The sequence below is a fragment of the Tasmannia lanceolata genome, unplaced genomic scaffold (assembly GCF_043159265.1).
Source record: "Tasmannia lanceolata isolate RefF3 unplaced genomic scaffold, GAP_Taslan_0.1 ptg000002l, whole genome shotgun sequence".
Lineage (NCBI taxonomy): Eukaryota > Viridiplantae > Streptophyta > Magnoliopsida > Canellales > Winteraceae > Tasmannia > Tasmannia lanceolata.
This window is the reverse complement of record NW_027518679.1, coordinates 11,662,559-11,682,188: the sequence shown is the minus strand read 5'-3', so window position 1 is coordinate 11,682,188 and position 19,630 is coordinate 11,662,559. Positions and strand designations below refer to the sequence as shown.

The 19,630-nt window shown below is 44.9% G+C and overlaps 1 long non-coding RNA gene across 1 annotated transcript; it reads left to right on the top strand.

The window, feature by feature from the left end:
• The first annotated feature begins 1,757 nt into the window (after positions 1 to 1,757).
• Positions 1,758 to 5,169, top strand: LOC143882374 (uncharacterized). Its single transcript, XR_013252217.1, has 3 exons — positions 1,758 to 2,126; positions 2,341 to 2,593; positions 2,661 to 5,169. It is a non-coding gene; the product is annotated as an uncharacterized LOC143882374 (long non-coding RNA).
• The last annotated feature ends 14,461 nt before the right edge of the window (positions 5,170 to 19,630 follow it).

The following is a 19,630-nucleotide window of genomic DNA, read 5'->3' as shown; positions in this document are numbered from 1 at the left end:
CACGCCAAAAGAATTACATCGGTCTCTGAACTCGCGGTAGGTCAGGCGAAGCTAATACACAATGATTCTCGAAACTAGGGGCATTAATTTTGAAGCAATCTGAAAGTTGATAGAAAGATATATGAGGTATCACTGTATTAAAAATAAGTGAAGATGTTTATCAATGGAGAAACGTTCTTTAAAAGAGGCTAGTCTAACCCAAAAGAAAATACTGATAAGTCAGAAGCATCACGAGATTACTGGAGTAATCTTTCTTATTTTGTGTTTTTATTACAAGTGTCTGTAGTTCTATTTAAAAAAAAAAAAAAAATTTATTTTTAGAATGGTTGTAGGGTGCAATCACTCTGAAGGCAGGTTCATTAACAGGTTCTGAGGAACTTGGAAAAAGGTGACGCTCTCACAAATGACGAAGATCTTTGAAAGAATAATCTCCGGTCAACGAATAGAAGAAGGTTAGAATGCCTCAAACTGAGGCAGATTGCTAATGAAGTGGCATCCCATATTTAAGCCCTGAAGTTCTTTTGCTGCATAGTGTTATTAAATCCTTTGCTTCTAAAGTTGTTAATTGGAAATTTCGATTTCTCTCAAAGCTCAAATCATCATATCTCTCTGAATCCATTTGGAAAAAGATATTTTCTCTCTGAACATCACACAAATATGATATCTCGCTTCCTTGGAGTCCGTACAAATACGGTATTTCACTCTCCGAGTCCATACGACTATGGTCTCTTATCCCCTTTGAACATCATACAACTATGATGTCTCATTTCCTTGGAATCCGTACAAATACGGTATTTCATTCTCTTCGAGTTCATACAACTATGGTCTCTTATCCCCTTTGAACATCATACAACTATGATGTCTCATTTCCTTGGAATCCGTACAAATACGGTATTTCATTCTCTTCGAATCCATACAACTATGGTCTCTTATACCCTTTGAACATCATACAACTATGATGTCTCATTTCCTTGGAATCCGTATAAATACGGTATTTCATCTTGCCCAAGCCCATTCAAAAATGATGCTGCATTTTCATTAAGAATCTTTCAAAAGTCATCCATTATTCTCTGAGACCATTTGAAAATGACGTCTCATTTCCTCTGAAGCTGTTCAAAAGCGATATTCCTTTCCCTCCGAAAATCCATTTGAAAATGGTATCCCATTTCTCTCGTTGCCAGCGGCACCGCAGCGGGTTTGTTTTATTGCATTCCAATTCTAGGATTTCATCTAAGGTCTTGCATTATATTAGGTTGCATTGTGTTTAGGGGGTCCTTTGTCGATTAAAGCTACGCAAAATGGTTCTGTCATTTTGACTTTGGTATTCGATGACTACGTCGTCTCTACCAAAGAGGGGCATCTGTAGACACCCACATTTTGCTTTACTTTAACCAACAATAACCTAATATATTGATCCATCCTCAAATTTTTTGAAAAAAACAAAATGATAAAGAGATGTACCTGGTGAGATGATTAGATCCGAAAAATTGAAAAATACCCTGATTAGTGAATTTAGTGTGTTAAATCCATGTGAGAACCCCCTCTATCATTGATTTATATGTTTTAGGTCATTAATATCTTGATCTGACTTTACGGATCATCAATCGGGACAAAATAAGCTAGGGTCATTTCATAGCCCGGACCCTGATTCCATTCCGAGACCCGATTTCCGTAAATCGTTAGATCAATGACAGATCTTGACCTGGGTCTCACCATCCAAAACCACCTAACCTCTCCTCTCATCCTAACCATCCAAACCTCACCTAACCTCACCTAACCTCTCCTCTCATCCTAACCACCCAAACCTCACCTAACCTCACCTAACCTCACCTAACCTTACCTAACCTCACCTAACCTTACCTAACCTCACCTAACCTCACCTAACCTCCTATCCCATTCTCCTATAAATACCCTCTCATCCCACCATCCAAAGAAAAAGAAGAAAAAGAATCCCTCTCTTAGAAAATTCATCCCTCTCCCTCATCTCTTCAAGGGTTCGGCCATCCTTGCCGGATCGGGTGATACGTTGGGTGATATATATCAAAAGCAGTCATTATCAAGCAAGGAATCATCTTCAAGGAATTAACATCAAAGAAAAATCAAACACAAAGTGGGTTTTCAAAGAGGTAGGCATTTATTTCAATTCTATGTAGGGTCTGTTTTCATGCATATCTTTTACTTTAAAAGAAAAACCATGTTATGAAGCATCTAGGATCAATCTTTACTCATTCTTCTTGATGGTAGACTTTGAAGTTATACATGTTTCCCTCTTCTCTTAACCCATCTTATCTTCATTTTTATTTTTCCCTAATGGTTCACACCCTGGTTCCCCCTGGTTAGCCTCTGGTTAGACCCTGGTTGCACCCAGGTTCGTTGCTGGTTGCACCCAGGTTCGATACTGGTTCGCACCCTGGTTCCCTGCTGGTTCGCACTCTGGTTAGACCTTGGTTGCACCCAGGTTCGTTGCTGGTTGCACCCAGGTTCGATACTGGTTCGCACCCTGGTTCCCTGCTGGTTCGCACTCTGGTTAGACCTTGGTTGCACCCAGGTTCGTTGCTGGTTGCACCCAGGTTCGATACTGGTTCACACCCCGGTTCCCTGGTGGTTCGCACTCTGGTTAGACCCTGGTTGCACCCAGGTTCGCTGCTGGTTGCACCCAGGTTCCCTGCTGGTTGCACCATGGTTCCCCTGCTGGTTCGCACCCTGGTTTCCCTGCTGGTTGCACCCTGGTTCCCCTGCTGGTTCGCACCCTGGTTCCCTGCTGGTTCGCACTCTGGTTAGACCCTGGTTGCACCCAGGTTCGCTGCTGGTTGCACCTAGGTTCCCTGCTGGTTGCACCCTGGTTCCCCTGCTGGTTCGCACCCTGGTTCCCTGCTGGTTCGCACCCTGGTGCACCCTGGTCCGCACCCTGGTTTGTACCCTGCTTCCTCCTAGTTAGACCATGGCTAGTCTCGGGTTTGCTCCTAACTTAGACCCGACTCACTTGACCCTAACCATTAACCCAATCCAACCTAACCATTAACCACACCTAAACCCATACCCATAAGCCTTAAACCCTATAACCATAGCCACACATCATACACCACATGCCTTTCATTCATCCACCCAACAGTACCCTCATACACCCCTACAATAGACCCGGCCAACCCAGTTAACCCGGCCATCGGGCCCATTCGGCCCAATTAATTCATTCCCCTTAAGAGCCACTTTGCCCTATTGGTTCCTAAGATACTCCAACCACCCAAACCTCAAGCCGCACCCCAATCCACGCTCAACCAGTTCCAATCCAGTCTAAGCCAAGTCAACCCGCACTTGACCTTGACCATTAACCCAATCCAATCCAACTCAACCATTAACCCCACCTAACCTGACCCTAGCACAACTCAACCGAGTCACATCAACCCAAGCCATACCTTTGTCCACTCACTGAGGCACACCATTTATCCATAAATCTGGTTACATTAAATCTAACCCAGCCAGGCCACCTGCAGCTTAAGTCAAATCGCCCCAATACAATCCATCCAAGTGGGATCCCAACCCAGCTCAACTGAGTCAACTCTAGCCAACCTCCCAAGTCGAGTTGACCCAACTCTCTAGTCGAGTATGCTCAACCTCTTTAACCGATTGGACTCTCCCCTTAGTTGACTCAATCCAATTCCTTAATCAACCCATCCCAATGCAACCGAGTCGCATTCGACCAAGTTGCGGCCTTCCATGTCACAACCGAGTCATTCCCCTATTCTACTAATGCCCTTTTACACCTAATAGAACTTCCTCCCTTTTGCCTAACCAAGTCATATCCCAACTCAATCTGAGTCGCATGTCTGAATCCATTTGACCGAATCTCATAAGCCCGCCCATTTTGAATTCCCAAAATTCAAACCCTTGATGATTCCTATATGCTCAATTCTTTGATGCAAATTCCCAATTCCAAAATCCCATTGCTAAATCAATGTTTCTGAATCTCAAGTCCAATGCTCAAATACAAACCCGATTCCTGATCCAAATACCAATCCTGTTTTCCAAAATCCAAGCAACCTCCCCAGCGGAACTACGTGTGGCTTGATCCCCATCGCGGGGTACGTAGGCAATTTGGCACTCCCAAGTTCAGTCACACCTTTCTCTATCTTTCTCATTCCCTCACACTATTTCATCATCTCTTCCATCTTTTTTTTCACTAACCTCGAGAATTTAAATCGATTTGTCTTGTGTCTTTCGGAACCGTTGGATCACGGTTTCCGTCGTAAGGACCCTTAGAGCCCAATTTAGGAACACCGGTGTCGTGTCGTGTCCTAAGTTTTAGAGAGTCCTAGAGTTAGGAGTCCAGCCTCATCACGGACGCTTGCTATGTATAGCAACCGTGCCATAGGTCTAGTTACACTAGTCACCCAATCTTTCCCTAGGACAAGCCTAGTAAACTAGGATGTAAGGCAAACCTGCATTAGTCTAAGGGACCATTTGCATTTAGATGAGAATCATATAGCATCTTAGATGAAATCCTAAGATAATAAAATCCTCAACTTGAATTAAATAACTTCTCCTAAAACTGTTGAAACAGTCAATCCCGTCTAGGTCGGTGTCTTAGTTGAGTTAGGCATATGTAACTTAGCTTAGGTGCACCGAACTACGTCGACTCTGATCCCAGTGAGGCTTGGGTACGTAGGCAGCTTGGATGTCTGACGGCATACCACCCGCGAGTCGGCACCACAACAAATTGTGGTGTTTTGAATATTAATTTTCTTGTAAATGCTTAATCAAATCATTTAGGGCTTTCCATGAAATTAGAATTCTAGGAGAACTTTCACTTAGAATGAATCCAGACAAATTAATAAATCAAGATACACATCTAGGATTCACATTGAAATTAGATCATAGGATGCATGTCACTTAGCTCGCACATTAACATAGAGTTGAATGAGCCATTTAAAATAAATTTAAAAGAGTTAGCTTTTGGAATCGAAGACCGATTATCGGGCAGGAATGGTGCATGTGGCGGATAACTCCCCATACCTTCCATTCTCGTAACCAGGTAGCGAGTCTAGATTTCTGGTTAATTTCGGGTCCTAGATCCCACATCTAGGTGGCGACTCTGTCAATCTCTTTCGTGTGGAATTCGGATTGCCTTAGTGATCCCAAGTTCACATGAAAGACGAATTCAAATCAATAATTAAATGCACACGCGAATCGCGTGGATACAGGAGACCAAGAGAGAGAGCGCGGCGGCTCGCGCCCCACCCCTCTCGCGGGATTCGGGTACCACAACACCGTTCACAAACGGGCTCAAGGAGAACACGAGAACATTCACAAATGGACTCGGGAAATGAGGCACCGTTCACAAACGAGCTCAAGGAGGACACGAGACCATTCACAAATGGAGTTAGAAAATGAGACAGCATTCACAAACGGGCTCATGGAAGACACGAGACCATTGACAAATGGAGTCAGAAAATGAGACACCGTTCACAAACGTGGTAAATGAGAACACGAGAACATTCCCAAATGGAATCGAAAAATGGGACGCTGTTTACAAACGGGCTCAAAAAGGACAAGAGACCATTCATAAATGGATTCGGAAAATGAGACACCGTTCACAAACGGCCTCAAGGAGGATATGAGACCATTCAGAAATGGACTCAGAAAATGAGATACCGTTCACAAACAGGCTCATGGACGACACGAGACCATTCACAAATGGACTCAGAAAATCAGACACCGTTCACAAAGGGGCTCATGGAGAACACGAGACCATTCACAAATGGAGTCAAAAAATGAGACACTGTTCACAAACGTGCTCAAGGAGAACACGAGAACATTCACAAATGGACTCGAGAAATGAGGCACCGTTCACAAACGGGCTGAAGGAGGACTGGAGACCATCCACAAATGAACTCAGAAAATGAGACACCGTTCAGCAACGGCCTGAAGGAGAACGTGAGATCATTCACAAATGGACTCAGAATATAAGATACCGTTCACAAAAGGGCTCAAAGCTGACCAGATACCATTCAAAAATGGACTCGAAAAATGAGACACCGGTCACAAACGGGCTCAAAGAGGATAAGAGACCATTCACAAATGGACTCCAAAAATGAGACACCGTTGACAAACGGGCTCAAGGAGAACACCAGACCATTCATAAATGGACTCGGGAAATGAGGCGCCGTTCACAAACGGACTCAAGGAGGACAGGAGACCATTCACAAATGGACTCAGAAAATAGACACCGTTCACAAACGGGCTGAAGGAGAACACAAGAACATTCACAAATGGACTCAGGAAATGATTCACCATTCACAAACGGGCTCAAGAAGGACACGAGACCATTCACAAATGGAGTCAGAAAATGAGACACCGTTCACAAACGGGCTCATGGAGAACACGAGACCATTCACAAATGGAGTCAGAAAATGAGACACCGTTCACAAACGTGCTCAAGGAGAACACGCGAACATTCCCAAATGTAATCAAAAAATGGGACACCGTTCACACACGGGCTTAAAGAGGATATGAGGCCATTCACAAATGGACTCGAAAAATGAGACACCGTTTACAAATGAGCTCAAAAAGGATAAGAGACCATTCATAAATGGACTCGGAAAATGAGACACCGTTCACGAACGGCCTCAAGGAGGATATGAGACCATTCAGAAATGGACACATAAAATGAGATACCGTTCACAAACAGGATCAAAGAGGATAAGAGACCATTCACAATAGGACTCGGGAAATGGGACACCGTTCACAAAAGGGCTGAAGGAGAACGGGAGATCATTCACAAACGGACTCAGAAAATGAGATACCGTTCACAAACGGGCTCAAAGTGGATATGAGGCCATTCATCAATGGACTCGAAAAATGTGACACCGGTTACAAACGGGCTCAAAGAGGATAAGAGACCATTCACAAATGGATACGGAAAATGAGACACCGTTCACAAACGGGCTCAAGGAGAACACGAGACCATTCACAAATGGACTCGGGAAATGAGGCACCGTTCACAAACGGGCTCAAGGAGGACAACAGACCATTAACTTATGAACTCAGAAAATGGACACCGTTCACAAACGGGCTGAAGGAGAACACGAGAACATTCACAAATGGACTCGGGAAATGAGACACCGTTCACAAACGGGCTCAAAGAGGATAAGAGACCATTCACAACAGGACTCGGGAAATGGGACACCGTTCACAAACGGGCTAAAGGAGAATGGGAGAGCATTCACAAATGGACTCAGAAAATGAGATACCGTTCACAAAAGGGCTCAAAGTGGATAAGAGGCCATTCATCAATGGACTCGAAAAATGAGACACCAGTTACAAACGGGCTCAAAGAGGATAAGAGACCATTTACAAATGAACTCGAAAAATGAGACACCTTTCACAAACGGGATCAAGGAGAACACGAGACTATTCACAAATGGAATCGGGAAATGAGGCGCCGTTCACAAACGGGCTCAAGTAGAACAGGAGACCATTCACAAATGGACTCAGAAAATGGGCACCGTTCACAAACGGGCTCAAGGAAAACACGAGAACATTCACAAATGGACTCGGGAAATGAGGCACCATTCACAAACGGGGTCATGGACGACACGAGACCTTTCACAAATGGACTCAGAAAATGAGACACCGTTCACAAACGGGCTCATGGAGAACACGAGACCATTCACAAATGGAGTAAAAAAATGAGACACCGTTCACAAACGTGCTCAAGAAGAACACGAGAACATTCACAAATGGACTCGAGAAATGAGGCACCGTTCACAAACGGGCTGAAGGAGGACTGGAGACCATCCACAAATGAACTCAGAAAATGAGACACCGTTCACAAACGGGCTGAAGGAGAACGTGAGATCATTCACAAATGGACTCAGAATATAAGATACCGTTCACAAAAGGGCTCAAAGCTGACAAGATACCATTCAAAAATGGACTCGAAAAATGGGACACCGGTCACAAACGGGCTCAAAGAGGATAAGAGACCATTCACAAATGGACTCGGGAATTGAGACACCGTTCACAAACGGGCTGAAGGAGAACATGAGACCATTCACAAATGGAGTCAGAAAATGAGATACCGTTCACAAACGGGCTTAAAGAGGATATGAGGTCATTCACAAATGGACTCGAAAAATGAGACACCGTTTACAAACGGGCTCAAAGAGGATATGAGGCCATTCACAAATGGACTCGAAAAATGAGACACCGGTTACAAAAGGGGCTCAAAGAGGATAAGAGACCATTCACAAATGGACTCGGAAAATGAGACACCGTTCGGAAACGGGATAAAGGAGAAGACGAGACCATTCACAAATGGACTCAGGAAATGAGGCACCGTTCACAAACGGGCTCAAGGAGGAGAGGAGACCATTCACAAATGGACTCAGAAAATGGTCACCGTTCACAAACGGGCTCAGGGAGAACACGAGAACATTCACAAATGGACTCGGGAAATGAGGCACCGTTCACAAATGGGCTCAAGGAGGACAGGAGACCATTCACAAATGGACTCAGAAAATGGACACCGTTCACAAACGGGCTCAAGGAGAACACGAGAACATTCACAAATGGACTCGGGAAATGAGGCACCGTTCACAAACGAGCTCAAGGAGGACACGAGACCATTCACAAATGGAGTTAGAAAATGAGACAGCATTCACAAACGGGCTCATGGAAGACACGAGACCATTGACAAATGGAGTCAGAAAATGAGACACCGTTCACAAACGTGGTAAATGAGAACACGAGAACATTCCCAAATGGAATCGAAAAATGGGACGCTGTTTACAAACGGGCTCAAAAAGGACAAGAGACCATTCATAAATGGATTCGGAAAATGAGACACCGTTCACAAACGGCCTCAAGGAGGATATGAGACCATTCAGAAATGGACTCAGAAAATGAGATACCGTTCACAAACAGGCTCATGGACGACACGAGACCATTCACAAATGGACTCAGAAAATCAGACACCGTTCACAAAGGGGCTCATGGAGAACACGAGACCATTCACAAATGGAGTCAAAAAATGAGACACTGTTCACAAACGTGCTCAAGGAGAACACGAGAACATTCACAAATGGACTCGAGAAATGAGGCACCGTTCACAAACGGGCTGAAGGAGGACTGGAGACCATCCACAAATGAACTCAGAAAATGAGACACCGTTCAGCAACGGCCTGAAGGAGAACGTGAGATCATTCACAAATGGACTCAGAATATAAGATACCGTTCACAAAAGGGCTCAAAGCTGACCAGATACCATTCAAAAATGGACTCGAAAAATGAGACACCGGTCACAAACGGGCTCAAAGAGGATAAGAGACCATTCACAAATGGACTCCAAAAATGAGACACCGTTGACAAACGGGCTCAAGGAGAACACCAGACCATTCATAAATGGACTCGGGAAATGAGGCGCCGTTCACAAACGGACTCAAGGAGGACAGGAGACCATTCACAAATGGACTCAGAAAATAGACACCGTTCACAAACGGGCTGAAGGAGAACACAAGAACATTCACAAATGGACTCAGGAAATGATTCACCATTCACAAACGGGCTCAAGAAGGACACGAGACCATTCACAAATGGAGTCAGAAAATGAGACACCGTTCACAAACGGGCTCATGGAGAACACGAGACCATTCACAAATGGAGTCAGAAAATGAGACACCGTTCACAAACGTGCTCAAGGAGAACACGCGAACATTCCCAAATGTAATCAAAAAATGGGACACCGTTCACACACGGGCTTAAAGAGGATATGAGGCCATTCACAAATGGACTCGAAAAATGAGACACCGTTTACAAATGAGCTCAAAAAGGATAAGAGACCATTCATAAATGGACTCGGAAAATGAGACACCGTTCACGAACGGCCTCAAGGAGGATATGAGACCATTCAGAAATGGACACATAAAATGAGATACCGTTCACAAACAGGATCAAAGAGGATAAGAGACCATTCACAATAGGACTCGGGAAATGGGACACCGTTCACAAAAGGGCTGAAGGAGAACGGGAGATCATTCACAAACGGACTCAGAAAATGAGATACCGTTCACAAACGGGCTCAAAGTGGATATGAGGCCATTCATCAATGGACTCGAAAAATGTGACACCGGTTACAAACGGGCTCAAAGAGGATAAGAGACCATTCACAAATGGATACGGAAAATGAGACACCGTTCACAAACGGGCTCAAGGAGAACACGAGACCATTCACAAATGGACTCGGGAAATGAGGCACCGTTCACAAACGGGCTCAAGGAGGACAACAGACCATTAACTTATGAACTCAGAAAATGGACACCGTTCACAAACGGGCTGAAGGAGAACACGAGAACATTCACAAATGGACTCGGGAAATGAGACACCGTTCACAAACGGGCTCAAAGAGGATAAGAGACCATTCACAACAGGACTCGGGAAATGGGACACCGTTCACAAACGGGCTAAAGGAGAATGGGAGAGCATTCACAAATGGACTCAGAAAATGAGATACCGTTCACAAAAGGGCTCAAAGTGGATAAGAGGCCATTCATCAATGGACTCGAAAAATGAGACACCGGTTACAAACGGGCTCAAAGAGGATAAGAGACCATTTACAAATGAACTCGAAAAATGAGACACCTTTCACAAACGGGATCAAGGAGAACACGAGACTATTCACAAATGGAATCGGGAAATGAGGCGCCGTTCACAAACGGGCTCAAGTAGAACAGGAGACCATTCACAAATGGACTCAGAAAATGGGCACCGTTCACAAACGGGCTCAAGGAAAACACGAGAACATTCACAAATGGACTCGGGAAATGAGGCACCATTCACAAACGGGGTCATGGACGACACGAGACCTTTCACAAATGGACTCAGAAAATGAGACACCGTTCACAAACGGGCTCATGGAGAACACGAGACCATTCACAAATGGAGTAAAAAAATGAGACACCGTTCACAAACGTGCTCAAGAAGAACACGAGAACATTCACAAATGGACTCGAGAAATGAGGCACCGTTCACAAACGGGCTGAAGGAGGACTGGAGACCATCCACAAATGAACTCAGAAAATGAGACACCGTTCACAAACGGGCTGAAGGAGAACGTGAGATCATTCACAAATGGACTCAGAATATAAGATACCGTTCACAAAAGGGCTCAAAGCTGACAAGATACCATTCAAAAATGGACTCGAAAAATGGGACACCGGTCACAAACGGGCTCAAAGAGGATAAGAGACCATTCACAAATGGACTCGGGAATTGAGACACCGTTCACAAACGGGCTGAAGGAGAACATGAGACCATTCACAAATGGAGTCAGAAAATGAGATACCGTTCACAAACGGGCTTAAAGAGGATATGAGGTCATTCACAAATGGACTCGAAAAATGAGACACCGTTTACAAACGGGCTCAAAGAGGATATGAGGCCATTCACAAATGGACTCGAAAAATGAGACACCGGTTACAAAAGGGGCTCAAAGAGGATAAGAGACCATTCACAAATGGACTCGGAAAATGAGACACCGTTCGGAAACGGGATAAAGGAGAAGACGAGACCATTCACAAATGGACTCAGGAAATGAGGCACCGTTCACAAACGGGCTCAAGGAGGAGAGGAGACCATTCACAAATGGACTCAGAAAATGGTCACCGTTCACAAACGGGCTCAGGGAGAACACGAGAACATTCACAAATGGACTCGGGAAATGAGGCACCGTTCACAAATGGGCTCAAGGAGGACAGGAGACCATTCACAAATGGACTCAGAAAATGGACACCGTTCACAAACGGGCTCAAGGAGAACACGAGAACATTCACAAATGGACTCGGGAAATGAGGCACCGTTCACAAACGAGCTCAAGGAGGACACGAGACCATTCACAAATGGAGTTAGAAAATGAGACAGCATTCACAAACGGGCTCATGGAAGACACGAGACCATTGACAAATGGAGTCAGAAAATGAGACACCGTTCACAAACGTGGTAAATGAGAACACGAGAACATTCCCAAATGGAATCGAAAAATGGGACGCTGTTTACAAACGGGCTCAAAAAGGACAAGAGACCATTCATAAATGGATTCGGAAAATGAGACACCGTTCACAAACGGCCTCAAGGAGGATATGAGACCATTCAGAAATGGACTCAGAAAATGAGATACCGTTCACAAACAGGCTCATGGACGACACGAGACCATTCACAAATGGACTCAGAAAATCAGACACCGTTCACAAAGGGGCTCATGGAGAACACGAGACCATTCACAAATGGAGTCAAAAAATGAGACACTGTTCACAAACGTGCTCAAGGAGAACACGAGAACATTCACAAATGGACTCGAGAAATGAGGCACCGTTCACAAACGGGCTGAAGGAGGACTGGAGACCATCCACAAATGAACTCAGAAAATGAGACACCGTTCAGCAACGGCCTGAAGGAGAACGTGAGATCATTCACAAATGGACTCAGAATATAAGATACCGTTCACAAAAGGGCTCAAAGCTGACCAGATACCATTCAAAAATGGACTCGAAAAATGAGACACCGGTCACAAACGGGCTCAAAGAGGATAAGAGACCATTCACAAATGGACTCCAAAAATGAGACACCGTTGACAAACGGGCTCAAGGAGAACACCAGACCATTCATAAATGGACTCGGGAAATGAGGCGCCGTTCACAAACGGACTCAAGGAGGACAGGAGACCATTCACAAATGGACTCAGAAAATAGACACCGTTCACAAACGGGCTGAAGGAGAACACAAGAACATTCACAAATGGACTCAGGAAATGATTCACCATTCACAAACGGGCTCAAGAAGGACACGAGACCATTCACAAATGGAGTCAGAAAATGAGACACCGTTCACAAACGGGCTCATGGAGAACACGAGACCATTCACAAATGGAGTCAGAAAATGAGACACCGTTCACAAACGTGCTCAAGGAGAACACGCGAACATTCCCAAATGTAATCAAAAAATGGGACATCGTTCACACACGGGCTTAAAGAGGATATGAGGCCATTCACAAATGGACTCGAAAAATGAGACACCGTTTACAAATGAGCTCAAAAAGGATAAGAGACCATTCATAAATGGACTCGGAAAATGAGACACCGTTCACGAACGGCCTCAAGGAGGATATGAGACCATTCAGAAATGGACACATAAAATGAGATACCGTTCACAAACAGGATCAAAGAGGATAAGAGACCATTCACAATAGGACTCGGGAAATGGGACACCGTTCACAAAAGGGCTGAAGGAGAACGGGAGATCATTCACAAACGGACTCAGAAAATGAGATACCGTTCACAAACGGGCTCAAAGTGGATATGAGGCCATTCATCAATGGACTCGAAAAATGTGACACCGGTTACAAACGGGCTCAAAGAGGATAAGAGACCATTCACAAATGGATACGGAAAATGAGACACCGTTCACAAACGGGCTCAAGGAGAACACGAGACCATTCACAAATGGACTCGGGAAATGAGGCACCGTTCACAAACGGGCTCAAGGAGGACAACAGACCATTAACTTATGAACTCAGAAAATGGACACCGTTCACAAACGGGCTGAAGGAGAACACGAGAACATTCACAAATGGACTCGGGAAATGAGACACCGTTCACAAACGGGCTCAAAGAGGATAAGAGACCATTCACAACAGGACTCGGGAAATGGGACACCGTTCACAAACGGGCTAAAGGAGAATGGGAGAGCATTCACAAATGGACTCAGAAAATGAGATACCGTTCACAAAAGGGCTCAAAGTGGATAAGAGGCCATTCATCAATGGACTCGAAAAATGAGACACCGGTTACAAACGGGCTCAAAGAGGATAAGAGACCATTTACAAATGAACTCGAAAAATGAGACACCTTTCACAAACGGGATCAAGGAGAACACGAGACTATTCACAAATGGAATCGGGAAATGAGGCGCCGTTCACAAACGGGCTCAAGTAGAACAGGAGACCATTCACAAATGGACTCAGAAAATGGGCACCGTTCACAAACGGGCTCAAGGAAAACACGAGAACATTCACAAATGGACTCGGGAAATGAGGCACCATTCACAAACGGGGTCATGGACGACACGAGACCTTTCACAAATGGACTCAGAAAATGAGACACCGTTCACAAACGGGCTCATGGAGAACACGAGACCATTCACAAATGGAGTAAAAAAATGAGACACCGTTCACAAACGTGCTCAAGAAGAACACGAGAACATTCACAAATGGACTCGAGAAATGAGGCACCGTTCACAAACGGGCTGAAGGAGGACTGGAGACCATCCACAAATGAACTCAGAAAATGAGACACCGTTCACAAACGGGCTGAAGGAGAACGTGAGATCATTCACAAATGGACTCAGAATATAAGATACCGTTCACAAAAGGGCTCAAAGCTGACAAGATACCATTCAAAAATGGACTCGAAAAATGGGACACCGGTCACAAACGGGCTCAAAGAGGATAAGAGACCATTCACAAATGGACTCGGGAATTGAGACACCGTTCACAAACGGGCTGAAGGAGAACATGAGACCATTCACAAATGGAGTCAGAAAATGAGATACCGTTCACAAACGGGCTTAAAGAGGATATGAGGTCATTCACAAATGGACTCGAAAAATGAGACACCGTTTACAAACGGGCTCAAAGAGGATATGAGGCCATTCACAAATGGACTCGAAAAATGAGACACCGGTTACAAAAGGGGCTCAAAGAGGATAAGAGACCATTCACAAATGGACTCGGAAAATGAGACACCGTTCGGAAACGGGATAAAGGAGAAGACGAGACCATTCACAAATGGACTCAGGAAATGAGGCACCGTTCACAAACGGGCTCAAGGAGGAGAGGAGACCATTCACAAATGGACTCAGAAAATGGTCACCGTTCACAAACGGGCTCAGGGAGAACACGAGAACATTCACAAATGAACTCGGGAAATGAGGCACCGTTCACAAATGGGCTCAAGGAGGACAGGAGACCATTCACAAATGGACTCAGAAAATGGACACCGTTCACAAACGGGCTCAAGGAGAACACGAGAACATTCACAAATGGACTCGGGAAATGAGGCACCGTTCACAAACGAGCTCAAGGAGGACACGAGACCATTCACAAATGGAGTTAGAAAATGAGACAGCATTCACAAACGGGCTCATGGAAGACACGAGACCATTGACAAATGGAGTCAGAAAATGAGACACCGTTCACAAACGTGGTAAATGAGAACACGAGAACATTCCCAAATGGAATCGAAAAATGGGACGCTGTTTACAAACGGGCTCAAAAAGGACAAGAGACCATTCATAAATGGATTCGGAAAATGAGACACCGTTCACAAACGGCCTCAAGGAGGATATGAGACCATTCAGAAATGGACTCAGAAAATGAGATACCGTTCACAAACAGGCTCATGGACGACACGAGACCATTCACAAATGGACTCAGAAAATCAGACACCGTTCACAAAGGGGCTCATGGAGAACACGAGACCATTCACAAATGGAGTCAAAAAATGAGACACTGTTCACAAACGTGCTCAAGGAGAACACGAGAACATTCACAAATGGACTCGAGAAATGAGGCACCGTTCACAAACGGGCTGAAGGAGGACTGGAGACCATCCACAAATGAACTCAGAAAATGAGACACCGTTCAGCAACGGCCTGAAGGAGAACGTGAGATCATTCACAAATGGACTCAGAATATAAGATACCGTTCACAAAAGGGCTCAAAGCTGACCAGATACCATTCAAAAATGGACTCGAAAAATGAGACACCGGTCACAAACGGGCTCAAAGAGGATAAGAGACCATTCACAAATGGACTCCAAAAATGAGACACCGTTGACAAACGGGCTCAAGGAGAACACCAGACCATTCATAAATGGACTCGGGAAATGAGGCGCCGTTCACAAACGGACTCAAGGAGGACAGGAGACCATTCACAAATGGACTCAGAAAATAGACACCGTTCACAAACGGGCTGAAGGAGAACACAAGAACATTCACAAATGGACTCAGGAAATGATTCACCATTCACAAACGGGCTCAAGAAGGACACGAGACCATTCACAAATGGAGTCAGAAAATGAGACACCGTTCACAAACGGGCTCATGGAGAACACGAGACCATTCACAAATGGAGTCAGAAAATGAGACACCGTTCACAAACGTGCTCAAGGAGAACACGCGAACATTCCCAAATGTAATCAAAAAATGGGACACCGTTCACACACGGGCTTAAAGAGGATATGAGGCCATTCACAAATGGACTCGAAAAATGAGACACCGTTTACAAATGAGCTCAAAAAGGATAAGAGACCATTCATAAATGGACTCGGAAAATGAGACACCGTTCACGAACGGCCTCAAGGAGGATATGAGACCATTCAGAAATGGACACATAAAATGAGATACCGTTCACAAACAGGATCAAAGAGGATAAGAGACCATTCACAATAGGACTCGGGAAATGGGACACCGTTCACAAAAGGGCTGAAGGAGAACGGGAGATCATTCACAAACGGACTCAGAAAATGAGATACCGTTCACAAACGGGCTCAAAGTGGATATGAGGCCATTCATCAATGGACTCGAAAAATGTGACACCGGTTACAAACGGGCTCAAAGAGGATAAGAGACCATTCACAAATGGATACGGAAAATGAGACACCGTTCACAAACGGGCTCAAGGAGAACACGAGACCATTCACAAATGGACTCGGGAAATGAGGCACCGTTCACAAACGGGCTCAAGGAGGACAACAGACCATTAACTTATGAACTCAGAAAATGGACACCGTTCACAAACGGGCTGAAGGAGAACACGAGAACATTCACAAATGGACTCGGGAAATGAGACACCGTTCACAAACGGGCTCAAAGAGGATAAGAGACCATTCACAACAGGACTCGGGAAATGGGACACCGTTCACAAACGGGCTAAAGGAGAATGGGAGAGCATTCACAAATGGACTCAGAAAATGAGATACCGTTCACAAAAGGGCTCAAAGTGGATAAGAGGCCATTCATCAATGGACTCGAAAAATGAGACACCGGTTACAAACGGGCTCAAAGAGGATAAGAGACCATTTACAAATGAACTCGAAAAATGAGACACCTTTCACAAACGGGATCAAGGAGAACACGAGACTATTCACAAATGGAATCGGGAAATGAGGCGCCGTTCACAAACGGGCTCAAGTAGAACAGGAGACCATTCACAAATGGACTCAGAAAATGGGCACCGTTCACAAACGGGCTCAAGGAAAACACGAGAACATTCACAAATGGACTCGGGAAATGAGGCACCATTCACAAACGGGGTCATGGACGACACGAGACCTTTCACAAATGGACTCAGAAAATGAGACACCGTTCACAAACGGGCTCATGGAGAACACGAGACCATTCACAAATGGAGTAAAAAAATGAGACACCGTTCACAAACGTGCTCAAGAAGAACACGAGAACATTCACAAATGGACTCGAGAAATGAGGCACCGTTCACAAACGGGCTGAAGGAGGACTGGAGACCATCCACAAATGAACTCAGAAAATGAGACACCGTTCACAAACGGGCTGAAGGAGAACGTGAGATCATTCACAAATGGACTCAGAATATAAGATACCGTTCACAAAAGGGCTCAAAGCTGACAAGATACCATTCAAAAATGGACTCGAAAAATGGGACACCGGTCACAAACGGGCTCAAAGAGGATAAGAGACCATTCACAAATGGACTCGGGAATTGAGACACCGTTCACAAACGGGCTGAAGGAGAACATGAGACCATTCACAAATGGAGTCAGAAAATGAGATACCGTTCACAAACGGGCTTAAAGAGGATATGAGGTCATTCACAAATGGACTCGAAAAATGAGACACCGTTTACAAACGGGCTCAAAGAGGATATGAGGCCATTCACAAATGGACTCGAAAAATGAGACACCGGTTACAAAAGGGGCTCAAAGAGGATAAGAGACCATTCACAAATGGACTCGGAAAATGAGACACCGTTCGGAAACGGGATAAAGGAGAAGACGAGACCATTCACAAATGGACTCAGGAAATGAGGCACCGTTCACAAACGGGCTCAAGGAGGAGAGGAGACCATTCACAAATGGACTCAGAAAATGGTCACCGTTCACAAACGGGCTCAGGGAGAACACGAGAACATTCACAAATGAACTCGGGAAATGAGGCACCGTTCACAAATGGGCTCAAGGAGGACAGGAGACCATTCACAAATGGACTCAGAAAATGGACACCGTTCACAAACGGGCTCAAGGAGAACACGAGAACATTCACAAATGGACTCGGGAAATGAGGCACCGTTCACAAACGAGCTCAAGGAGGACACGAGACCATTCACAAATGGAGTTAGAAAATGAGACAGCATTCACAAACGGGCTCATGGAAGACACGAGACCATTGACAAATGGAGTCAGAAAATGAGACACCGTTCACAAACGTGGTAAATGAGAACACGAGAACATTCCCAAATGGAATCGAAAAATGGGACGCTGTTTACAAACGGGCTCAAAAAGGACAAGAGACCATTCATAAATGGATTCGGAAAATGAGACACCGTTCACAAACGGCCTCAAGGAGGATATGAGACCATTCAGAAATGGACTCAGAAAATGAGATACCGTTCACAAACAGGCTCATGGACGACACGAGACCATTCACAAATGGACTCAGAAAATCAGACACCGTTCACAAAGGGGCTCATGGAGAACACGAGACCATTCACAAATGGAGTCAAAAAATGAGACACTGTTCACAAACGTGCTCAAGGAGAACACGAGAACATTCACAAATGGACTCGAGAAATGAGGCACCGTTCACAAACGGGCTGAAGGAGGACTGGAGACCATCCACAAATGAACTCAGAAAATGAGACACCGTTCAGCAACGGCCTGAAGGAGAACGTGAGATCATTCACAAATGGACTCAGAATATAAGATACCGTTCACAAAAGGGCTCAAAGCTGACCAGATACCATTCAAAAATGGACTCGAAAAATGAGACACCGGTCACAAACGGGCTCAAAGAGGATAAGAGACCATTCACAAATGGACTCCAAAAATGAGACACCGTTGACAAACGGGCTCAAGGAGAACACCAGACCATTCATAAATGGACTCGGGAAATGAGGCGCCGTTCACAAACGGACTCAAGGAGGACAGGAGACCATTCACAAATGGACTCAGAAAATAGACACCGTTCACAAACGGGCTGAAGGAGAACACAAGAACATTCACAAATGGACTCAGGAAATGATTCACCATTCACAAACGGGCTCAAGAAGGACACGAGACCATTCACAAATGGAGTCAGAAAATGAGACACCGTTCACAAACGGGCTCATGGAGAACACGAGACCATTCACAAATGGAGTCAGAAAATGAGACACCGTTCACAAACGTGCTCAAGGAGAACACGCGAACATTCCCAAATGTAATCAAAAAATGGGACACCGTTCACACACGGGCTTAAAGAGGATATGAGGCCATTCACAAATGGACTCGAAAAATGAGACACCGTTTACAAATGAGCTCAAAAAGGATAAGAGACCATTCATAAATGG